The 5402-nt window shown below is 45.3% G+C and overlaps 1 pseudogene; it reads left to right on the top strand.

The window, feature by feature from the left end:
* The first annotated feature begins 228 nt into the window (after positions 1–228).
* Positions 229–928, top strand: LOC122917119 (annotated as a pseudogene).
* Positions 929–5402: the final 4474 nt, after the last annotated feature.

The raw sequence follows: 5402 nt of genomic DNA on the forward strand, positions 1-5402 counted from the left end.
CAGCTCCGGTGTCTGGGTTGCACTGCTGCTTACCATCTTTCCCACTGCGAGCTGCGAGGAGGTGGCTGCTCCGTCTTGCAAGTACAAAGCTGTCTGGCGGTGTCCGACACCTGCTTGCACCTGCTCGCAGCGAGGTGGGAGGGGGCGGGGAGGCGGGGTCCCGACCGCACACACCGCGGGGAGCACGGAGGCCCAACAGTCCGCAGCCCCCAGCCGAGCCCAGCAGCCATGGGGGCGCTGGGGCGGCTCCTACCTGCGGTGCTCATGGGCGCCCCGGGCTCCGGCAAGCGCACCCTGGCATCGCGTATTGTCAAACACTTCCCGCTGCAGAAGTTCTCCGGCAAGGACCTGCTCCGGTACAACCAGCTGAGGGACACAGAGTTCGGCGTGCTGGCCAAGATCTTCACGGACCAGGGGAGGCTCATCCCGGACGACATTATGACCCGGCTGACCCTTCAGGAGTTGAAAAGCTCCCCCCGGGGGAGCTGGCTGCTGTGCGGGTTCTCCCAGGACGCTGCGGCAAGCTGAGGCCCTAGACAGGGTTTATCACCTACACCTGGTGATGAACATGGACGTGCCCGTCGAGGTCATCAGGCGACGCCTCTCGGCTTGCTGGATCCATCCGAGCAGTGGGCGCGTCTACAACCTCGAATTTCACCCGCCCCGAGCGGTCGGCGTGGACGATCTGACTGGCGATCCCCTGGTTCAGCGTGAGGATGACAGACCCGAGACACTCAGCAAGAGGCTGAAGGCTTACGAAGACCAAACCAAACGTGTCCTGGACTATTACCGGGGAAAGGGGGTGCTGGAAACCATCTCCGGATCGGAAACCAACAAGATCTGGGCCTGCGTGCATGCTTTCCTGCAGACAAAGTTTGCAGAAATGGACCCCAAGCTTCGCTGGCTCCGTGGTGGCCGATGCTTGTAAAGAACTGAGAAGAGCAGATTCGCTTCCTCCTTTCTTTTAGAAGTTCCTTGTTCTAAGGCTCCACCGCGTGTGAATTCCTTGAGACTCATAGTAGTTTCCTTTCTATGAGTTTTATTTTGGATACTTAATAATGCCAGATGAGTCTCATGCTGAGATTTGTCTTTGGAAGCTGCCTAGTGTGTTTTATCCAGCTAAGGCAAAATTAAAAGAGCAAGGGGTAGTAATCTGACTTCTCCTCAGGAGGGAAAAGCAATTGGTTTCATCTTTTTCTGGAAAAGTAGGGGGGGGGGAATGACACTAATTTGAAGACAATATCTCATCAGAGGCTTTTGTGCAGCCAGATGCCAAAAAAGACATTTCTGGCACATGGGGCATGGTTTTGTGAGAGGCTGTACCTCTAAAATCCCAGATAAAAATAACTGGATTTTCAGATTCCAGGCAGGAGGTGAATTCACAGCTGCCTTTCAACTAAGATACCTATCCAGGTGGCTGGCTAAGTTACATTTATTTTGTTGCTAAACATACTTTCAGTTTACTCGGGATCTTCAAGTTGCTATAAAAATGTATCAAGTAACATTTAGGAAAATGTTACTTTGATGGGACTTGTTTTCTTCTGAGGGATAGAACTGACCTTAGAAATTGACATAATGATACAAGCTCTTGGATTAGCCCCTAAATTGAAGGGACGTTCTTTAACGGAAAATGTAATTGCCATCTTAACATTTTCAGAGGTTAGGAAAGGTTCAGGGGTTAAGAAGTGTGTGCTTTAGGATCTGCTTGATAGTTCTTTTTGATCATTATGCCTTGAAGGGTAACAAGTCTTCTTCTTCTTCTTCTTCTTCTTCTTCTTCTTCTTCTTCTTCTTCTTCTTCTTCTTCTTTTTTTAACAAGAAGAAAAACTGGTGACACTACATAAAACACACATGCTTTGTCATTAGGAGATAGAAATAGATCCCGCATCTCTGGTGGGAAATTTCCTTGATAAATACAGCAGTCATAATTAATAAACAGGTGTAGCAACAAAAAAAAGCTTTCCATGAGAGGTAAAAAGGACCAGGAAAGTGAGTTTGCTGAAGGCAGAGTTCTTTATTTCTGATCGAAGGTGATACCTGGGAGCATTCACTGACATCCTCTCTTAAGGGGAGAAGTCCTGGCAGTGTGTGTAATCTGACCAGCCATTTTAAAATCCTTATTTTAGGTTCCTTCATGGGGTTGGGAGGACACATGCATACCTACTGTGGCCTAAAGGAGTTGGGGAGGTAGAGGAGAAACACACTATTATCTTCAATGACATATTTATCCTTATTTCAGTTGGTGCTACATCAAAGGAAACAAGTTTTTGTACATGCTGGTACTTAACCGCCTTTGAAAATGAGGCCCATTTCATTCGGGGCACTTAAAATACAAAAACCAGCGAAGATCTCTTAGATATATGGGAGAAAAAACTTACTTTTCTTTCTTTCGATTGTATTTTTCATTCATCGTCAATTTTCCAAAATGGACCAAGTCTTTTTAAAAGGGTTAGAGCTTCCTTATGACGCTGCCAATTGCTCTACTGGGTATTTACTCCCAAAATACAGATGTAGTGAAAAGAAGGGCCATCTGTACCTCAATGTTTATAGCAGCAATGGCCAAACTGTGGAAAGAACCAAGATGCCCTTCAACGGACGAATGGATAAGGAAGATGTGGTCCATATACACTATGGAGTATTAAGCCTCCATCAGAAAAGATGAATACCCAACTTTTGTATCAGCATGGATGGGACTGGAAGAGATTATGCTGAGTGAAATAAGTCAAGCAGAGAGAGCCAATTATCATATGGTTTCACTTATCTGTGGAGCATAACAAATAACATGGAGGACATGGGGAGATGAAGAGGACAAGGGAGTTGAGGGAAATTGGAAGGGGAGGTGAACCATGAGACACTATGGACCCTGAAAAACAACCCTAGGGTTTTGAAGGGACAGGGGGTGGGAGGTTGCGGGAACCAGGTGATGGGTATTAGAGAGGGCACGGATTGCATGGAGCACTGGGTGTGGTGCAAAAATAATGAATACTGTTATACTGAAAATAAAAAGTAAATTTAAAAAAAAAGGGTTACAGAAAACATTTCATCCTTCAAAATACTCTCTGTAACGACCTGCTTGGATACTATGTGCTTTCTAGAAAACTGAACTACTCAACTTATGAGCGATCATGAGTCCCTAGGTTATAAGACACAAATTAGTCTTCATTACAATAAAATTACACTTCAGAAAAAAAAAATAGCTTCATCTGCTTATTCAGGTTACTTTAAGGATCAAATCATTAATCTCTACAACCACTAGTTGGTTGGTTTGTGACTGCTTTATCCTCACACATCAGAGAAATTTACTTATGCTTATTTTTCTAACTGAAGCCTAGTTGACATATAACAGTTTCAGATACACCACACAGTGATCTGACCATTCTGGACAAGACACAGTGCTCACCACAATAAGCGTAAGTCACTATGTCCTATTGACTATATTCACTATGCTGTACTTTTCATTTCTGTACCTTACTCATTTTATAACCGGAAGTTTGTATCTCTGCATCCCCTTTCCCCATTTTGCCCATCTCTCCCCTCCTTCCTCCTCCCCTCCCCTCTGGCAATCATCCGTTATTTCCCTGTATTTATGAGTCTGTCCCTGTTTTAGTTTGTTCGTTTATTGTGTTTTTGAGATGTCACATGTAAGTGAAGTCATATGGTACCCGTCTATGTGAAATCATAAGGGAGTTGTCTTTATCTGGCTTATTCTTAATTCCTCTTCTGCTTGCTGTGTGCTTTATCTTGCTTGGGTGTTAATTTGCCTATTTTGTTCAGTTCTCTTTTGCACTGTTGGGTCTTCCTCCAGTGTGTGGTGATCCTGATCCTGGGATCTTCTAGATGGGCTGAGACTCTCCCTCAGTCTATATTCCCTGCCAATGGACATCATCTGCTTGGGGAAATTGCTGGTCTGAATTGGATGACTCTCAGGGAAGCCACTGAGTGAGATTTCTCTGTGGTGTTCAGATCTACCCCATTCCCCTGGCAAAGGACAGCCTCAAGACACATGGCCATACCCACCTAATTTGGGCTCCCTGGCCATGACTCTTACCTGAAGGCTGATATTCTGTCACTGCTATTCAGGTCAAGAGCAGACAGAAGGGCACCAGTGAAGGATGAATCATTGGCCCCTCCTGCAGCAATGGCCCAAGGGCCTACATGTTGATTGTCCTTGAAACCCTTCTGCTTCTGGTGCCTGCCACCTTTGGGGATGGAGCAGACTTGGTGCCCCCCGCACCTTTCCGACGATAGCCTTCTGTGTGCATTTTAGATTGGATTTTCTGTCCTTGCATCAGCCAGCTCTACGTGCCACATTTCAGGATCTATCCCGATTTCTGGTTCATGGGAAGAGAAGAATCTGTAGGACTCAGTGGGCTCCTTAATCCACCATCCTGAAATGGAACCAGATTTCCTTGTCCAGCCTCAAAATCTAAATGCCACCACACCTACAGCTGCAGCTTTCAACTCTGGCTGCACACTAGAATCATCTGGGGAGCTTTAAGAGAACAGTGACACCCCTGACAATTTGACTAAACAGTCAGGTGTAGTGGGAAAGGGAACAGAATCATGCTCGTTGCTATGTTTGCTGTATTTTAAGAGCTCCCTACTTTTTATAAGTCACTATAGTAAAGTAACAAGTTGATTAACTGAAAGCACCAGACTACAAATCCATGTTCAGCAGAGACTCAAGACCACCAGGCCCTCTCACCAGCTGGAAATTACATCACAAAAGGTTCTGAGCCCCTTACCCCTTTTCCCCCGCCACACAGGGATAAGCAGTGGATATTTCCTCATTATTCTATCGTGAGTCATTACCACGGCTACCATTTTTTCATTTTTCACTTTATCTGTGTTGTTACTGATCAAATGTCACCCTAGTGAACTAGGTTCCCTGGCTTGTTTAAAGAAACATCTTTTCCAGGAGGCCAGGGGTGGGGGGAGTTGGTCAAGCTCTCTGATGACTCTATGGCATTTCAATTTGGCTATAGTGATGCTTATTTTCCAGCGTGCGGGTTGTGAAGCCAACTTGCAGTGAAATCATAATATATGGGTTTAATGTTGTCTGATCTTCAAAATAGCTTTTGTTCAGTTCCAACTAAAAACCTGATTTTTAAAAAGCCAATTAAGCAGACTCTGAAGATTAAGTAGCCCTAAAACACAATTTGTTTCTTGGAAAACAGCTACGTTTTATATTAGTAACTGACTGACATACACTTAGATCAGCTGAAATGGCAACTGTGGGATATCCTTATTCTCCAGTTCAGCCCACGACTGAGGCCGAGGTCCCTGGTCTCGTGAGGTCCTTGCACACTTTTGGTGCTTGACCGCCTAGACAAGCTTATGGTAGTGTCTTCTCCAGCAAGGGGCAGGGAAACTCCAGGTATTCGGAATAAATGGTGAGTTTG

The sequence above is a fragment of the Neovison vison genome, chromosome 1 (assembly GCF_020171115.1).
Source record: "Neovison vison isolate M4711 chromosome 1, ASM_NN_V1, whole genome shotgun sequence".
Lineage (NCBI taxonomy): Eukaryota > Metazoa > Chordata > Mammalia > Carnivora > Mustelidae > Neogale > Neogale vison.